Below are 20,281 nucleotides of genomic sequence, written 5' to 3'. Positions count from 1 at the left end.
AACAGAGAATTGAACGTTTGTGTAGGATTTTTAACCCAACCCTCAGGATTCAGGAGGCATATAATTCTCTATGAAATTCTATACCCTTAAATATTCTATAAGGAGATCTAATGGGCTTCCTCTTTGGGATGATCCCTTCTGTTCCCTCTCCTCCCCCTTCCCAGGATGACAGGGCTTGGGCTGGCTCAGGCTTCAGTCCCTCCTGCTGCAGTCATGCAACAATTTTCATTGTCAGAAGGGAGTCGTGGTGGTAAAATGACATTGGAGAACTGCTGTGCTAGCTAGAGTAGTTTGGGAGTTGACAAGGAAAGAGAAAAGAGTAAAGCAAATTGCACACTTTAAAGCAGGGATGGACAAAAACACAGCAGCAATTCACCAGGGTCAGCCCCTAGTGGGTTGCCACCACTGTATTTACCTGCGATGCCACAGGTACCTGCAATCGCAGCTTCTCATGGTTGTGGATTGCCATTCCCGGCTAATGGGAGTGGCAAGAAGCAGCATGGACCCAGAAACCACTTCCCGCAGCTACCATTGGCTGGGAACAGCGATCTGCAGCGGACAGGAGCTGCGATCACCAGTACCTGAGGCCATGCAGGGAAATATAGTGGTTGGGGCCTGCCAGGAGCTAACCCTGATGGACTGGATTCGGCACCCCTGCTTTAAAGGGTAACAATTTCCTCCGCTGAAAGAACAGAGTACTATGAGGAACTGTGACCCTCTGAATTACAATGCCTTCTTCTGGGCTACTCCTAAAGCGACACAGTTGTGCCCTGCTCCGCACTTATGGCAAAACCTATACTTGTCCTTAGAAACAGAGATGGGGCAGGCTAGAAAGGGGAACGCTGAACAGAAATGTAATATTACAGGTAGAACAGGTACAGGGTCTAAACTACCAGTACTATTTGAAGTTGTACTTCACTGAAAATTAAAATCTCTCTCTCTGAGGATAAATAGAAAAATCACATTGTATGCTGGTTATTCAGAAGTAAGGTATTTGGAGCACAGAAACAATTTGGTTTCTAAAAAGGTAGAGAGAGATGGAGTTGCAAGTGCTTCCATTTTCAGGCAGGACTGTGATTTCTCAGGAAGAAGCATGTGACCCAGGAAACAACCTGGCCCACCTGCAGCTACAAGAAAGCTGGAATTATGTTAGAGAATTTCAGTTTCACAGACAAGATTTGGGTGCACTAAGAGCCCTCGCAGGAACTGCCCTTCTTAAGCAGCATGTATTGGGGGGCGGGGGGGGGGGGAATAATCAGTAGTACTGAAACGTGAAATAAAAGGTCAGTTTAAGAAAATATTAACAACACAATTTTTCCTAAATATTAAAATTTCAATCTAGATCAGACATTTCAACAAAAAAATAAGTCTTCCCAGATTTTCATCTACACCACCATGCTTCCTTTTTAAATATTTTTATTTTAACATGGGATACAGCATATTTTTTCTATAGCTACAAAAAGGCTTATACATATCTTTTTCCCGTTCACCAATCTTACTGTAAATTAGGTAAACTGGTGAAAATTAGTTGTGTGTGTCAATTTACATGTGAAGTTCCTGGGACAATTTATCTACACATTCATTCATATTTTCTGCTCGCTTCTCTTCAAAGTAACCTTTGGAGCTATTTAAAGCAACAATAATTTTGAAGAGATCTCATCTCATACATCAAAGGAGGTAAAACCCTCATCTGCACTGTCAACACTTCCTCCAGAGGATGGACATCAAGAATGAATCAAGCTTTATTAATAAACTTCAGAGAGATTTAGTTCCAGAATCCATTCATTTCATCTTCTGATTCTAAGGGAGGGGGAAAAGAAGAAAAGGAGTCTGTTTGTAAGATGCGCACATGCACGCGCACGCACACACACAAAAATATGAAAGCATAGTTCATCAAGGAGCTTTGAAGGTCTTTTTTACCACATTAGAAAAGATCAAAATGTTTTATTGTAATCTTTATGTTCTACTAAGGAGATTTCTGGGAGACAAAAGGTTACCAGAAAAAGAATCAGGATGAGGAGATAAAAAGTTTAACTCTAAATATCTTAAGACAAACCACAAAGGGCTTTAAGCATCAGAGCATGCTCAGTTTCACATGCAAATATCTCTGAAGAAATTAAAAATTAAAGAACTTTCTCTGTCATTTTATACACATTTATCCAGCCTTAAAATAAGCAAACTAGTGAACATTTCAATACAATATATCTTGTCTGGAAAACTAATAAGAGGTTTAGCAACCATACTGGTCACCTGAAAGAAAGCCCATTCCTTGACTTGAATTCACTCCTGCATGGAGGGCAAGCTAAGTCGAGGTACCACTTTTATCACACAGAAATGATCTTGGAAATGGCAGAGATGCTTAATGACTTCTTTGTTTCGGTCTTCAACCGAGAAGTCTGATGAAGAAATGCCTAACAGAATGAATGGTAGTGGGAAGGAGGTAAGTTTAGAAGATAAAATAAAAAAAGAACAAGTTAAAATACACTTAGAAAAATTAGATGTCTGCAAGACTCCAGGGCCTGATGAAACGCATCCCAGAATACTCAAGGAGCTGATAGAAGAGGTATCTGAGCCTTAAGCTATCATCTTTGGAAAATCATGGAAGACAGGAGAGATTGCAGAAGACTGGAAAAGGGCAAATAGTGCCCATCTATAAAAAGAGAAATAAGAACAACCCAGGAAACTACAGACCAATCAGTTTAACTTTTGTGCCAGGAAAGATAATGGAGCAAGTAATTAAGGAAATCATCTGCAAACACTTGGAAGATAATAAGGTGATAGGGAACAGCCAGCATGGATTTCTAAAGAACAAATCATGTCAAACCAATCTGATAGCTTTCTTTGATAGGATAACGAGTCTTGTGGATAAGGGTGAAGCGGTGGACATGGTATACCTAGACTTTAGTAAGGCATTTGATACGGTCTCACGTGATCTTCTTATCAATAAACTAGGCAAATACAACTTAGATGGGGCTGCTATAAGGTGAGTGCATAACTGGCGGAATAATAACTACTCTCTGAGAACAGTTAACGGTTCACAATCCTGCTGGAAGGGCATAACAAAGGGGGTTCTGCAGGGGTCTGTTTGGGACCGGTTCTGTTCAATATCTTCATCAACGATTTAGATATCAGCATAGAGAGTACACTTAAGTTTGCAGATGATACCAAGCTGGGAGGGGTTGCAACTGCTTTGGAGAACAGGATCATAATTCAAAATGATCTGGACAAACTGGAGAAATGGTCTGAGGTAAACAGGATGAAGTTTAATAAAGACAAAAGCAGAGTGCTCCACTTAGGAAGGAACAATCAGTTTCACACATACAGAATGGGAAGCGACTGTCTAGGAAGGAGTACGGTAGAAAGGCATCTAGGAGTTATAGTGGACCACAAGCTAACTATGAGTCAACAGTATGACACTGTTGGGAAAAAAAAAGCAAACATGATTCTAGGATGCATTAACAGGTGTGCTGTGAGCAAGACACGAAAAGTCATTCTTCCGCTCTACTCTGCGCTGGTTAGGCCTCAGTTGGAGTACTGTGTCCAGTTCTGGGCACCACATTTCAAAAAAGATGTGGAAAAGGTCCAGAGAAGAGCAACAAGAGTGATTAAAGGTCTAGAGAACATGACCTATGAAAGAAGACAAAGAATTGGGCTGGTTTAGCTTGGAAAAGATTCAAAGGGGACATGATAGCAGTTTGCGGGTATCTAAAAGGGTGTCACAAGGAGGAGGGAGAAAAAATGTTCTCCCTGGCTTCTGAGGATAGAACAAGAAGCAATGGCCTTACACTGCAGCAAGGGAGGTTTAGGTTGGACGTTAGGAAAAAGTTCCTAACTGTCAGGGTGGTTAAACACTGGAATAAATTGCCTAGGGAGGTTGTGGAATCTCCATCTCTGGAGATATTTAAGAGTAGGTTAGATAAACATCTATCAGGGATGGTCTAGACAGTACTGGGTTGTACCATGAGGGCAGGGGACTGGACTTGATGACCTCTCGAGGTCCCTAGTATTCTATGATCTTCTGTGCATATTACACATACCATCTTTGTCCTCTAGCATTTGGGTAGGGAACAGGTTGGTGATTTTGTGGGTGATTATGGAAATTACTAAAAATTGGTAAATATTATAATGCAGGTGCACTGTTTATCTTAATCGAAGTTAAGGCTAAGATTTTGTCATGGCTATTTTTAATAAAAAACATGGACAAGTCACGGGCAACAAAGAAAAATTCACAGTAGCCCATGACTTTTACTAAAAATATCCCCAACAAAATGGGAAGTTTACCTACAGGGTCCTAACATAGCCTGCTAAGACTGGACAGCTGTGTGGGCCACTCCAAGCTCTAGAGGCCCCCAACTACCCATACAGATTGGAACTTCCGGGTCCCCCAGCCACTGACATGGTGGTGAGCTGTAGGGGGCCCCAACCCTATTGCTGCAGCATCCCCCTGCTGCCGCAGCTGCCGGCCAACAGGGCTGAATTCACAGAGGATGCTGGAAGTCACAGAAGAATTGTAGCCTCAATCATAGTAGCAGGTATGTTAGGGAGGCTTGTTAGCATCAAAATGCTCAGAAAATGCTGGATGAATGTGCTTAAGTATACAAATAAAACTAAGTAAGGCACTTCAAAATAGTACAATTTCTCTGCATCTGATCAAAGTCAAAGATGTCACTTGGCAAACATATCACAAAACAAAATTATAGTGAGACTGGAAAAACAAATTGTAGGAAAACACAACCTATTACAGGATTCATAACAACCCCATTTAGACAAATAAATTATGCAAAACCAAAGATAGTCCAACTTCTATTATTATTGTGAAAGTCAGGAATCCTTGGCACCGACTTGAGTTTAGTTTCTAAGAAGCATTTTTTGGGAAGAAGACACACACATAAGTGTTAAATTAATGTTTTAAGCTTCCATATATTGTCTTCGAAAATGTCTAAATCCTCTAGGTTATTTTTGAAAATCTCATCTGCACGTCATAAAATACGAAATCCAAATTTTGTTCTCTTAATGCAATGGTTCTAATTTGCCAAATCAGTGCCTTAAATAAGCATGGTCTCTTTCACACATACCCCAGCCATGAGGTCAGTGGGGTGAGAAATAAGTCCATATTCCTAATAAAAAACAAAATGCCTTCAGCCACTTCAGACAACAGCTGCTGCTAAGCAGACTTGGTTGAAACACATAAAATCTTCATATACAATGTTCCATTGTGGCATGAAAACCTAGGGAGAATAAATTCAGGAGAGCTTTCATAACTTGTGAAGCAGTATCTGAATTACTAATATCCATTTCAAAATCAGGAATTCAACTACTAATACTAGGACACTAACGGCTGTTCCAGGTGGCTGACAGATTCTGGAGGAGATGCTCACATGTTGATTTGACAACCCTCATTAAGTAGTGTGGCTTCTTGGGAGTAGAGTGCACATGGGGGGGGGGGGACAAAAGGCCCTGAATATAATCTTTGCTGGGGGGGGGGGGGGGGAGAGTTAATAATGTAGCACAGACAAAGTGCTGCAGTTCAGAAAACAGGAGAAATGCCCTAAAGATGGGTCAAAAGGTGATGAGGTGGGCTAATGCAATCATCTGTTAGAGTCCCCATACCTTCCTGATCACCTCATAATTTCCATCTCAGTGTTCCTGCTCTGTCAGTCTACATTTCCTTATGCTTTGTCTGGCCCTAAGCGGAAGGGCAAAAACAAGAGGCATGTACTTGTTTAAACTTTATTTTCTAATTCCTTAAAGTAACCCCCTTCTTAGCTGTGTGGGTCTCATCGCCACCTGTGAAAAAAGTCTACACTTGTTTGTGCTTAGGGTTGGGCAGAGAAACTGAAATTGCCCACTAATCTAGGTGTCCGGAGAGATCAATTTCTAAGGTTTTGCTCGAATGTCTTTAAAACCATATAAAGAGGCTTAGCTCTTGCTACCTGGGTTGTTTCCATATCCGACTGTCCTATAATCAAACCATCTCTCCACACTCCAAGAAGGATTTTAACACATACAGAATAAATGATAAATCGCTATGATTTCTCAGTTTTGCACCCTCTGATCTTTACCAGGATCTATTAAATATTAAACGTGTTTCAATTATTTTATTTATTCCCCTTCCTCTCAGTAAGAGAAATACTACATAGTCTCTTATTATTTGTATCACAGTAGCATCCAGAAGCCACCAACCAATGGCACTTATATGGCCCCCATTATTCTAACACATGGGCACTTTTTTTTTTAAATATACTGATCCTTGCAACACCCCTGTGAGATAGCAAAATACTATTACGCCCATTTTACAGATGGAAAAAGACTAAGGCTGTGTCTACACTTGCAGTTGATTGACAAAAAAAATTGTCATACATGAGTGTTTAACCCCACCACCCACTATCAACAAAGTTTTGCACAGCAAATCAAATGCGACTGCTTTGCCAGCAGGAGCACTCCTGCAGACAATGTGAAAGCCACTCATAGGGGGTAGAAATATTTTGTCAGCAAAAGTGCTGACAGTGTTCACACACATACTTTAAGCAGCAGGCTGTGTTAACACAGCCTAAGCAACTTGTCTAAGATCACACAGGAAACTTCTGATGCAAGAGGATGGAGTTGAAACTAACTCATAAGTCCCAGACTAGTGCTCTAACCACTGGACCAGCCTCTCTCTCCAAAGAGCACACAGTCTAAGTAACACAGCTTGTTCTCCAGTAAAACCCCCAAAGCCAACAGAAGTTCCTCTTGAGTAAGGTCTGCAAGACTTTGTTTTAAATATGGAAGTAACTTCATTCATGGTTTCATCATCTTCATTTTATTTTGTTTTCCAGATTTCTCATCACCTGCATGTTGTAATTGGCTTAATTTTGGAATATGGGCTACCCAGAGGAACCCACACTTATGTACCCGACTTATTTGTACTACAGCAGAGTTCCCATTATGAAACATGGTCCCACTGTGCTAGGTAATATACAAACAGAACAAGAAAGTCCCAGTCTCCAGGAACTTATGATCTGAGTAAAAGACAAAACAACAAAGCCCATCTCTAGGCTTTTCTTATTGTTTGCACTAAAAACTTGCCATGCAATATAGTCTGAGGAGTGGGTGATGACCCTTTACAAATTAATGGTGGATCTATTTCTATTGTTCTGTTTAAAACATGACTTTTTAAATCAATCACTTTAAACTCGGCTACCATCACTTTGTTCAGTTAAATGAACAAGAAAAAACAGAAAAGACAAATATTTATTCTTGTCTCGTAAAAAGAAGCACTTGCTAGAAGTCAGTTCAGCCAAGTAAAGGTAGCCAGTGAGCTAAGGGTGTGTGTAAGGGGGCCAATCCTGACCCCTCAGCAGTTTTGTACCAACATGTATCCAACACACTTCAGGGGGCTTGCTTCAAATTTACACTAGAGTAAGCGACAGCAAAATCAGGCTATACAGCCAGGTCCTCCTAGGCCAGTGGTCCCCAACGCGGTGCCCGTGGGCACCACGGTGCCCGCCGGGGCATTTGTGTGTGCCTGCCGAGTGACCAGGGCTGGCCAAAGCCATTCTTGCACCCCAGGCCCCAGGCACGTGACTCATGCGTGGCACTGGCCCCGGGCGCATGGCGTAAGGGCGGCCCCGCTCCCAGGTGCGGCACATGCGTGGTCCCACCCCCGGCAGCCACAAAAGGTTGGGGACCACTGTCCTAGGCAATTTCTTGAGCTATTCAGGTGCTGTCATTCTACTTTGGTACAGAAGGATTCATTAGAGAAATAGGACTTCCAAAGTAAAACCTTAACTTAGCAGGGTAGAATCCACCTTTCATTCTCACCAGTCATTTTTCTCACTATCAGTGGGACTGTAATAGAGTTGAAATTGTATTCTCACAGCAGTTTCCTGTGATATGCTCTGTACCAAGCACTGCTCAGTGTACCTATCCCAAGTATGGGAAACTACAGTTTGTTCCCAGTTTGTTCAAGGTATAATCCCTTTCAAATTCTTATGGTACGTATGCTGAGTATCCTCCAGATCCACTTTCCATACTGTGACCTAACAGTTGTCTTGCTTACGACACTCCTGCACCTGTTTCCAAGAATGCGGTTGCCTTTTTTGCAAGTGACACACTACAGCCCAGCTAGGGCAAGGGTGATACTTACCAGTTAACCTGTGACATCCCTATTTTATAATGTTTGCAACTGACTGTTCTCCCCTAAGTGGACTACTTTGCATTTGTCCTTATTGAAAGCCACTTCTCCAGTTTGTCCAGATCATTTTGAATTATAACCCTATCCTCCAATGCAGCTGCAACCCCTCCCAGCTCGGTATCATCCGCAAACTTGATAAGTGTACACTCTATGCCATTATCTAAATATTTTATTAAAATATTGAACAGACCAGGACCAAGAACTGATCCCTTCAGAATCCCACTCATGCCTTTGCAGCATGTCTGTGAGCCATTGATATCTACTCTGTGGGAACAGTTATCCAACCAGTTATGCACCCAGCTTATAGTAGCTCCATCTAGGTTGCATTTCCCTATCTTGCTTATGAGAAGGACTTGCAAGACAGTGTCAAAAGCTTTACTGAAGTCAAGGTATACCACATCTACTCCTCTCCCCTATCCACAAAGCTTGTTACCCAGTCAAAGAAAGCTATCAAGTTGTTTTTGACAAATCCATGATGACTGTTTCCTATCACCCTATTATCTTCAAGATATTTGCAAATGGATTCCTTAATCATTTGCTCCATTATCTTTCCGGGTGCAGAACTAAAAGTGACTGGTCTGTAATTCCCAAGTTGTCCTTATTTCCCTTTTTATAGATAAGCACATAGTGCCCTTTTCCAGTCTTCTGAAATCTCTCCAGTCATCCACGACATTCCAAAGATAATCCCCTCAGTCAGTTCTTTGCATTTCATAAGATGCTTTTCATCGGCCCCGGTGACATGAAAATGAAATGTTCATCCTTTAACCTTTAAAAATAAGGTAACCTAGCTGAATATAGTATATGCAACCCTCTGGAATAAAAGAGCAATTCCACTGCATTGGCATTTTGAGTGGTCATCGCAAAGACCTTTCAAATTTCACCTTTAAACCAGGTTACTGTCTATTTTTTTGTACAGCAGATAATTGGTGTACTAACCTGCTCGTTTAAAACAGTAAGAGCTTTTTGAAAATAAATATATTTGTTTCACTTCATACATATACACATCAAATGCATATTTCCTAATTTCAAAAAAAGCTTTGGGTAGTAGTGTAAAGTATCAGTAATATATTTAAGTGAAGTAAAACCTACATCTAATGAGACATTTATCACAGGGTCACATGGGGTTAGACTAGTGAACTCCAAGCACAGAATAAATGAAGTTTCTCACCCAGCAACACCAAGGAACACATTTTCAGAAGGCAGGCAGCACTTTGGCAGCTGCAAGTGGAACCTGTAAAATTTGCAAGTACATTTTGGTACCCATTATGACTACACTAGGGATGTTAAATATTGGTTAATTGAATAGTCAATTAACCTCATTAACCTCTTATCAGTTAGTCAATTATTCTATAGTCCCCAGGCAGCCCATGTGAGCTCCCGGACCCGGCACAAGCTAGAAATTGAGCCAGGCTGCCTGCCAACCTGGCTCCTAATACACTTTAAATGCAGAGCCGCAGCGGGGGTAGGTCCAGGACCCAATGCAAGCTGAGACTAATCTGGGCTGCTGGTCAACCTGCTAAAAAAAAAAATTACTGGCAAGCAGGAAGTGGGGAGAACTGCATGTCATCTACAGCATTAACCTATAAGCTTTTGCTTATTGGTTAATCGGCTATATTATTGCATCCCTAGTCTTCATTGCAATTAGACACCCATGGCTGGCTCATAGCCAGCTGACTTAGGCTGTGGGGTTCAGACTACATGACAGTTTAACTACAGTGTAGACTTGTAGGTGTGGGCTAGAGCAGAGTCACAGAACTTGAACTATAGACCAAGTCCAAAAGTCTATACTGCAATTCAACAACTCTGCACCCTAAACCCAAATCAGCTGATAGAGGCCACAGGTGAGTATCTAATTGCCATATAGACAAACTCAAAATGAGTTGCATGAACCTGAATATTGTCATCATTAGCTCATTGTAGGTGCAAGTAGAAACTCTAAGCTTTTCCTATTACAGACTAACTCAGCTACCCCTCTGAAGCTTTCAAAACACAGTCACTGTCTGATCCCATAGATTAGTATGTGTGCACTTGCAAATACTGACATTTCTGAAATAGTGAGCTCTTCACACATCTCGGTCTTTCTACCTTGTTCATCACCACAGCATCTAAAGGGCCTTTAATAAGCCTTATCCTTTTCAAAGTCCTTTGTAGGTATCTGAAATATTGACACGAGCAGAGAGTTTCAAGTAATTTAATAATATAGTCAACAGAAGTGAGATCTAGAAGAGGTTTAGGGTGTTTGGAAACGGGATGATTGGAAAAAGGCAAATGTAGTGCCCATCTTCAAAAAAGGGAAGAAGGACGATCCAGGGAACTATAGGCCGGTCAGTCTTACCTGATGTTCCTGGCTGTTCCTGGAAAAACCATGGAAGGGATCCTTAAGGAATCCATTTTGAGGCACTTGGAAGAGAGGAAAGTGATTAGGAATAGTCAGCATGGATTTACAAAGGGAAAGTCGTGCCTGACCAATCTGATTAGCCTCTATGATGAGGTAACGGCTCTGTAGATATGGGAAGTCCTTGGTCTCAAGTTGAGCAATGGTCTCAAGTTGAGGTGGGAGAGGTCCAGGTTGGATATTAGGGAAAACTATTTCACTAGGAGGGTGGTGAAGCACTGGAATGGGTTACTTAGGGAAGTAGTAGAGTCTCCATCCCTAGAGGTGTTTAAGTCTCGGCTTGACAAAGCCCTGGCTGGGTTGATTTAGTTGGGATTGGTCCTGCCTAGAGCAGGGGCTGGACTTGATGACCTTCTGAGGTATCTTCCAGCTCTATGGTTCTAGGATTCTATGTGTTCCATAATTCACAGCATAGAGGACTGCCATTTAGCAGCTTATCAAAATTTTTAACCTATAATGACTCAGAGGTCAGCAACTTTTTCAAACCATAGAGCCAAACTACATCGAAATTCAGAACAAGTAGTCAACAAAGAACCATATAAAAATGCCCATTTTCATGACTGAAAATATACAACGTAATATTATTGATAATTGACATGATTAATAATAGCATAAATTAAACATACTCAGAGACTTTATTTAATGAGACTTCTGCTGTTGCATCTTTTTGCACATTTCTTTGAAGTTTACATCATAACTGGTCAAATCCAGATTCATGCACGCATTCAGGCTGTATTCTGTCAATCTTATAGCAGGGGCTGGGATGCAGGAGTCTGGGTTGGCATTATGATGAGCACAGAACAGGGGTTCAGGTGTATGATGGGCTCAGGGCAGGGGTTGGGAGGTGTGGAGGATGCAAGTGTTATAACGGGACTGGGGATGTAGGAGTGCATGAGTTTGCGGATATGGGGCTCAGGGCAAGGGGTTCAGGTGTATGATGGGCTCAGAGTTGGTGTGGGACGGGTGCAGGAGTGTTATGATGCTGCAGCCAGATGGGGGCTGGGCCCCAATTGGGGGCTGGTTGGCCAGGCTTCATTTTTAAATCAAGTAAAATATTATGTCCACTACAAAAGGTATCAATGCTGGCTGTATTTATGGCAGGGGTGGAGACCCTTTTTTGGGTTGTAGCCACTGATGCAGAGAAAAATGAGAACCAAAAAAACCCCTCCAAAATCCCCCAACCCTCACTGATGTGGCTCCCAACTGAGACACCTCACTCCTCTGGCACTCCAGCCTCACAGTGCGAAGAGAAGGGACAGGAAGGACTGAGGTTCAGGGCAGATTTACTGTTCTAGGATTCTGGAGTTAGTGGATTTTGTGGACCCCCTTAAGCTCTGGGGTGGGGACAAAAGTGAGGGATTCAGTGCAACAGGGCTGCCAGCGAGTGGGAGAAGGATGGAGGTGCAAGATCTGGGCAGGAGGTAGGATGTAGGAGGGGGTGAGGGTGCAAAGTCTGGGTGGGAGGTAGGGAGCAGAAGCAGGCTGGGAGTAGGGTGTCTGGCCAGGGGAAAGGGAGCAAGAACAAGGGAAGGTGCAGAGTGGGGAGAGGAGGGAGGGTGCAGGAGCAACGGTGGATGCAGGAGCAGGTTTGGGGTAGGGTGTCTGGCCAGGAGGGAGGGTGCAAGAGAAAGCTGGGTATGTGTGGTCTTTGCAGGGAGAGGGGGATGAATGAGAGGGATTGGGGTGCAGGGGCTTGGGAGGGACGCTTACCTGGCTTTGCACTCCCATTACTCCCAGTCAATGGGAGCAGCAGGGAAAGTCTCCAGACAGCTCATCACTATGCTGCCATTCCCCCAGCGGGGTGGGGAAGAGGGGAAACTCACACCGCCCCATAGTATGGGGAGACCTCACTGCTGCTCCAGCCTTATGGTTGCCACAGCCACGAGGCTGGAGCACCAGCTCCAGTTTTCAGTGTAGGCAGTGGGGGTGAAGAAAGCTCTGACCTTCCCCACTAGACCTATCTTGTGGAGAGAGTCTAAACAGGGTCATTAAGCTGCACAGGTCAATATGCCGAGTGTGCTGGGCAGGAGACGGAGGGACAGCTGAGAAGAGGGTTCGAGGGTGTGTAAGAGGTGGAAACTGAGCAGGATGAAGCAGTGGGGCTGTGATGTTGTTGAGGTGGAGAAATTCTGGCGTGGGTAAGCCCTGGCAGGGAGAGGACTTGCATAAATGGGTAGTACCCAGGGGCAGGGATGTCTGCGTGGCTGAAGGGGCACGTGCCGTGGGTTCGAGATGTGGGCAGTGACTTGGCTGTGATTGGCTCACTCAGTCATTGCAGTCTCCCGCATCTCCTCCTCCTCCTCGGGCCCCTGGCAGATCAGCGACCACAGCGCTGTTGGTGCAGCAGGCTCAGAAGAGGTTCAGGGCTGCTGATCTCTGACTCCCCCAGAGACCAGCTCTCCTCCTCATCCGCCACTAGGTGGGTAGAAGGAGTCATCCGAGGTGATGCTGTGAGTGTCAGGCAGCTCGGAGGAATCCTTGTACTCCTCATAGTCTTCCTCCTGCTCCTGCTGCATCCCACTCCAGGCCCTATGGCTCCTTCTCCCCCTACCTGGGTCAGGCTGGACCTTTCTTCCCCTGAGGCTTCCTGCACTGGGGCTTGTGAGAGGCACTGGAGGCGGGGGGAAGAAATCACCCTTCGAATGGGGGCCACTGACAGTACACCCCAATGTACTGAGACCCCCCACAACTCACTCACAAACGCCCAGTTTCCTCTCCCCTCACACTTCACAGAGATCCCCACAGCTTCCCCCCTCGCCTACTGAGAGGACCCCAAGATAAACATCCTCACTCACCGAGACCCTCTGCTCTATCCACCTCCCAATGCCTGGCAGACACAGCCCAGCTCTCTCCTGTCTGTCTCCCAGCCAGGGACAGGGGTGGGGCAGGCAGGGTCTGTGCAAACACCGGTAGAGCGGAGGGCTTTGCAGTCTTAAGCCATCCCAGCAGAAAACCGTGCATTCCTGGACTCCTGCCTTTGCGTGGGACAGAGGGAGAGGAAGGTTAAGTGAATTGTCGTGTCCCAGGCACAGAAGGCATCATGGCCTACTGGGGTGTCTGGAAAGGGCAGCAACTTCAGCAGCTTCCTGAGAAGCTGGGACGAACCCCCAACCGAGCAGAAGGGGGGAGGCTCCTCACTAGGAAGCGTCACCACCCTGAAATCTCTGTGCATCCCCCTCTCACATATCCAGAGGGAGGAGTGGAGAGAAAGCCTCACCCTGCTCCCGCTGCCTGGCAGCCAGGCTTCTCTGCACCTCCCCTCCACCCCTCCAGCAAAACAGCCCCACTGCCGTTTCCCCTCCACACACGTCTGCCTATGAGCCTCAACCGACAATAGTAAAATTCTCAGGAGCTGGAGTCTCTCTCTGTGAGCCAGGTCTAGTGGAAAAGGTCAGGGCTTTCTTCCCCACCCCGCAGAAGCCAGAGCTGGTGCTGCAGCCTTGTAGCTGCGCAGGCTCCCCACCACACGGGGGAGGAAGGGGAGGGCTGAGCGTGAGCCACAGACCACTTTGCGAGGTCTGTGGACCACACTTTGAGAACCACTGTTCTAACTTGAAGACTTAGTACCCCATTCAGTCCTGACCTAAACAAATGCAACTTCTAGCAGGACTCTGTACTAGGGATTCAATAGTCTAGTTGGTTAACTGATTAACCGATAAGGGAAAGCTTATAGGTTAATTCTATAGACTACACGCATTTCCTCCCACCCTGGCAGTAAATTTTTTAGCAGGCTGGCCAATATCACAGCTCAGTCCCAGCTTGAGTCAGGTCTTGGACCTACCCCCACTGCAGCTCTGCATTTAAAGTGTATTAGGAGCCAGGTGGGCAGGCAGCCTGGCTCAGTTCCAACTTGTGCCGGGTCCAGAAGCTCAGACCCTACCCCTGGACAAGGGCTGCTGCCACTGTACCAGAGACAGCAGTGCAGGGTGGCAGCCAGCCAGTCCACGAGGGTTTTTTAATTGGCTTCCCTCGTGGACCAGCTCCAGCCTGGCACCCCGCGCTGCTCCTTCTGATAGAGGCAGCAGCACAGGGTAGCAGAGAGTTCTCTGGGAGTGGAGCTAGCGCACACTGGCTGACAGCCATGCCCCTGGGGGTGCGGCACAGGAGCGGCGGTGGCCCTAGGAATGTGGTGCATGGGTGGCGCTGGCACCGGGTGCAGCGTGAGCGGCCCCGCCCCTGGGCACCCACCAGCCCCAAAAGGTTGGGGACCACTGGACTGGTCGACTAACTGATAAGAATTCATGAAGTTAATCGACTATTCAATTAACCAATATGTAACATCCTTACTCTGTACATCCTTCTACCAAGTCTGGAATTGCCCATGGAATTAGTTTCAAGATACAGGTCACAGCACTGACAAATGCAAGTTGTATATTTATGATGCATGTTTATTGCTATTAAATATATCTGAATGTCCCAGAGTGTTTTGGGATGGATATTAGCGCAGCTTTTAGAGAACATTACACTCTCTGATCTTGGCCTTCTGGGGCAGAGCTTGGGATGGAGGGAGAAGCAGAAAATATTTCTACAACACATTCATGGTGTTTCTGACTATCCAGTGCTTTCCGTGGGACTTTCAGGAAAAACAAAACACCCAATCATATTATACAAGAATACTTCACTGCCTTTTGTTTGTGAAAAATACCGCTGTTTAAGAAGCTAAGCTGTTTTCTTCCAGACACCGACAGCATAAGTTATTCAGAATGATCACTGCCATCAAATGCCATTCACCAATGATTCATCTCTCCAGATGGACTGAACAATCTTATTTTTATTCTGTAATTCCTACTTTATCCTCCTACAAACAAACTGAAGGCCCCCACATCTCTGGTCCACAGTGCAAACAAATGGTCAATAAAGAGCCGTATAAAAATGCCCATTTTCATGACTGAAAATATACAACTTAATATTATTGATAACTGACATGATTAATGATGGCACAAATGAAACATTGTACTCACAGACTTTATTTAATAGGACTTCTGCTGCTGCATCTTTTTGCACATTTCTTTGAAATTCACATCATAACTGATCAAATCCAGCTTCATGCATACATTCAGGCTGTCTTCTGTCAATCTTATGGCAGGGGGTGAGAATGTGGGAATGCAGGAGTTTGGGTTGGGCTGTACAAGGGGCTCAGGGCAGGGGGTTCAGGTGTATGATGGACTTCAGGGTTGGTGTGTGAGAGGGTGAAGGAGTTATGACACTGCAGCCAGATGGGGGCTGGGCACAAATTGGGGGCTTGTTGGCTAGGCTTCATTTTTAAATAAAGTAAAATATTATGTCCAATACAAACATTTTAACATAGTCTTTATTTAGGGTGGGGGGGAGGAATCTCTTTTTGATTGGGGGCCACTGACCCACAGAAAAATCAGTTGGGGACCACACAAGTGAGAAGCACAAAAACCCCTCCAAAAACCCCCAACCCTCACTGAAGTGTTCCCCCAACTAAAAAAAACTCACTTCCCCGGTGCTCCAGTCCCAGAGTTGTGGGGAGGAGCAGGGAGGACTGAGGTTCAAGGCCTTTGGCCAGATTTACTCTTCTGCAGTTGCAGGGTTAGTGGATTTTGTGAAGCCCTCCCCCCACCCCCGGCTCTAGTGTGGGGCCAAAAATGAGGGGTTAAGTGTGCAGGACAGGGCTGCCAGTGATGGGATAGGGATGGGAGTGCAGGATCTGAGCGGGAGATGGGTGAGAGTGCAAGGTCTGGCAAGGGAGCAGAGGCCAGGGAGCGTCTGGCCAGGAGACTTCTGGTCAGAGGGCAGGAGTTGTCTGGCCTGGGGAAAGGGGGGGCACTTTGGCCAGGGGGCTAGGGGTAGGGGGATTGTGGCCGAGGGGTGGGGGCAGGCTGTCTGGCCGGAGGGGTGAGTGAGGGGATGGAGGTCTGGGCATGAGGGGGTAGGGGGCACTCACTTGTTTCCACACTGCACAACAGGCAATGTCTAACATGCCTCCCGCTGCTCCCATTCCCTGGCAGGCAGCCCCCAGGATGAGTTGGCAGGGGAGGCGGCAGGAAGTGTATCCCAAGGGAAGGAAATGTCAGTACATAAGGAGCCATCTTTGCTTCCCGGTTTCCCTCACACAGGGGAAGGAAAACGCTGTCGTGCAGGGTCACGTTTCGCTCCAGTCGGGGGGGGGGGGGAGGGGGTGTGGGACGTTAAGGCTGCAGTGCCCGCGTGGGCTCCCTGCTGCAGAGGAAAGTACGGTGGGGGATTAGCTGAGGCTCCAGAAGAGTCATCCTTATCTGGCTCCATACAGGGCCATATTCGGCTCGCACGCCATAGGCTGCCGACCCTGCTGTAATGGATACTCCATGCTAATTAGGTAATTCAGGCAATTCAGATACCTACTTTTGCACACATACTTTTTTTAAGAATTTGGAGCTGTATTTCTTCATGTTAAATGAGAAATTTCTGTGAACGAACCAGTCACAGCACTAGCCACCAGGAACTTCTGAGCTACCATACTAGCAAAAACATGCAACTTGGTCCTTGGCAAATCAGTGTTATAGTTTCCTCATATACAAAATATGGATAGTAACTACCTACCATACTTCTGGTGTCTATAAAGGTAAAAAAGATAAGAAGTATGGCAAGAGACCATTGTGGCATAACCAGAAGGTCTTCAGTGATCTAAAGATGAAAAAGAGTCTTACAAAAAGTGGATACTAGGTCAAATTACAAAAGATGAATATAAACAAACACCACGTTGGGACAAAATTAGCAAGGCCAAGGTAAAAAAAATTGATCAAACTACCTAGAAACATAAAGGGTAACAAGAAAACATTTTACAAATACATTAAAAGCAAGAGGAAGACCAAGGACAGGGTACGACCATTATTTAAGGAAGAGGGATAAATAATAACATGAAATGTGGAAACAGCAGAGGTGCTTAATGACTTACTTTTGTTTCAGTTTTCTCCAAGAAGGCTGGAGGCAACTGGATGCTTAACATAATGAATGACAGTGAAAATGGGGTAGGATCAAAAGCTAAAATGGGGAAAGAACAAGCATTTCTTAAGATTAAGTTAGGTGTCTTCAAGTCACCAGTGCTTGATAAAATGCATTCTATAATACTCAAGGAGCTGACTGAAGAGATCTCAGCCATTAATTGTTGTCTTTGAAAAGTCATGGAAGACTAGAGAGATTCCAGAAGACTAGAAAAGGGCAAATATAACTCCTATCTATAAAAAGGGAAATACAATCCAGGTAATTACAAGTCAGCTTAACTTCTGTATCTGAGAAGATAATGGAGCAAATAATTAAGGAATCCATTGCAAACATCTTGAAGATAATAAGGTGAGTGCTAAGTAACAGCATGGATTTGTCAAGAACAAATTGTGTCAAACCAACCTTACAGCTTTCTTTGGCAGAGTAACAAGCCTTGTGGATAAGGGGGAAGCAGTAGGTAGGATATATTTAAACTTCAGCATGACATTTGATGTGGTTTCATGTGACCTTCTCATTAACAACGTAGGGAAATGCAACGTAGATGGAGCTATTATTATAAGATAGGTTTATTCAACCAGTTATGCACCCAAGTTCCCACAGGGTAAAGAACCTTGCAATTTGTGGAACAGCTACTAGCGATTTTGCACATTCACAGATCTCTCCCTTCCCCAAATCCCGCCCCTTCCTGCCACTGCCCTGCCCTCTCCTCCCTCATTGCATCCAATCTCCCAGCCTAGGGAGGGAATGTGGCCACAGGGAGGAGAGGGGGAAGAGCTGTTGCAGAGCAGAAGCAACTGTCAGGCCCCTGACCCCTGCACTATGGCACTCCTCAACCTCTGAGGATAAGACAAGAAGCACTGGGATTAATTACAGCAAGGGAAGTTTAGATTGGACATTAGGAAAAACTCCTATCAGGATGGTTAAGCACTGGAGTAAATTGCCTAGGAAGGTTAAGGAATCTCCACCACTGAAGATGTTTAAGAGCAGGTTAAACAAACACCTGTCAGGAATAGTCCTGCCATGAGTGCAGGGGACAGGATTTGGATCTGTCGGAGTCCTTTCCAGTCCTATGATTCTATAAATTAACCCTCAGTTCTCCATAAGGCTATGAATTTACTAGCTGCAATTATTAAGCCAAGAATACCTCTACACCCATCTAGGATTGCTACTTGTCCAGGTCTCCCTGGTCTGGCAACATCATTGGTCTGGAAAGACCACAGATGATTCTAGCCTAGAGAGCCCATCTGCAGAGGTTGAGGGCTGGGAGCGGAACTGGCTTAGCTGGCGACAGCCTGCAGAGGCAGGGACCTGGCAGTAGAGAGCCCTAGACGCAGCTACCACCCAGATGTTTCCAGGGAACACTGGGAGCAGCTGCCACTACAATGCACAGGGCTGGGGGAACCATGGACGAAGCTGCCACTAAACGTGGAGCCGGGGAACCCCGGGAGCAGCTGCCGCTGCTGCTGCCACCACACAGAAGTCTGGGGAACCTCGAGAGCAGCTGCCGCCACATGCAGGGCTGGAGCCAGGGAACCCCAGGAGCAGCTGCTGCTGCTGCCACCCACTGGGCCTGAGTTGGGGATCCCCGGGAGCAGCTGCTGCTGCAGTTACGCAAAGGGCTGGGAACCCTGGGAGTAACCGCCACCGCATGCGGGGCTGGAGCCAGGAGAAGCCAGGAGCAGAGCCCCACGAGCAGACTGGAGACAGCAGACCCAGGCAGGTAAGCCAGAGGAGGTCAGGTCTCTGGGTTCTCCTGGGGCAGCTGCGAAGAAGGGAACACCAAGAGATCCCGGATGCCTGACCTTCCCTGGTCTGGTAAATTCCCTTGTTCGGGACCATTCTGGTCCCGAGGGTGCCAGACAAGAGAGGTTCAACCTCATTTCAGATGTGGCAATTCCAGACACATGCCTCAAGATGAACTTTAAAATGTGTAAAAAAAACATATGCAATATTTTTGTTTTGTTTTTGTTCCTGTTCCAAGATAAGCTTTCCTTATCAGATAGCGAGGCTCTGATTCTGCACAACCCTTCAGATAATACTTAAAGGACACTAGTCATCTCACTTGGAGTCCAAGCACTAAAGTGCTCTGCTAAAACGAGGAGCTGAATCCTTATTTCGGATTCTTCCACCGTTACTTTAAGATGCTCTTTTTCTCTTTGCCATACCTTAAAAAAAAAATCTCATTTTAAAAGGAAACCTAACAATCAATATTGGTTTTGCATAGAAGACCTTCAATTATCCAACTATACATTTCAGAGGGGTAGCCGTGTTAGTCTGTTTCAGTAAAAACAATGTCCTATGGCACCTTGAAGACTACCAAAGGTATTTGGACATAACCTTTCATGGACTGGAATCTGCTTCATCACATGCATGACTACACAGTTTAGTTACGAGAGATGGTATGGTTAGTATGGAATGGGGAAACAAAAAAAAAAATCACAATTATTTTGGACCTACTTATTTACCTCCTAACTTCATCCGTCAGAACTTAACTGATCTATATTTTGAAATATATCAGATGCTTCCACTATTAGATTCTAGTGGGAATATAACTCACCAATACACTTTGCTAGTATTCGCCTCCTTCCCCAGCAAGTAATTACCACAGTATTATAGAAGGTTCATTTAAATGTTCTACAATAAAAATATTTCCCCTAGTTAAACTATATTTGTTTTCCTAAAACTTCTAATCTGAAAAGCTGTACCTGGACAACATTGCTTCAGGAATATGCAAGGTTAAAAGCATCGAAACAAAATGTAGA

General features: G+C 45.1%; 1 protein-coding gene across 6 annotated transcripts in view; it reads right to left on the bottom strand.

The window, feature by feature from the left end:
- Positions 1–20,281, bottom strand: part of ARHGAP32 (Rho GTPase activating protein 32) — a 472,553-nt gene that overhangs the window by 439,483 nt on the left and 12,789 nt on the right. The window contains exon 1 of one of the 6 annotated variants that reach the window (XM_075909244.2): positions 10,512–11,114. The exons of the other annotated variants lie outside the window; for them this stretch is intronic. The gene's annotated coding sequence lies outside the window, so the exon portion shown is untranslated. Of the gene's footprint in view, positions 1–10,511; positions 11,115–20,281 lie in introns of those variants that run through there. 6 annotated transcript variants of the gene reach the window in all.

This window comes from Pelodiscus sinensis, chromosome 25, assembly GCF_052426305.1.
Source record: "Pelodiscus sinensis isolate ZL-2025 chromosome 25, ASM5242630v1, whole genome shotgun sequence".
In the NCBI taxonomy this organism is placed as follows: domain Eukaryota; kingdom Metazoa; phylum Chordata; order Testudines; family Trionychidae; genus Pelodiscus; species Pelodiscus sinensis.
Note: the sequence above shows the minus strand (reverse complement) of the source record. Positions and strands in the feature narration are given on the sequence as shown.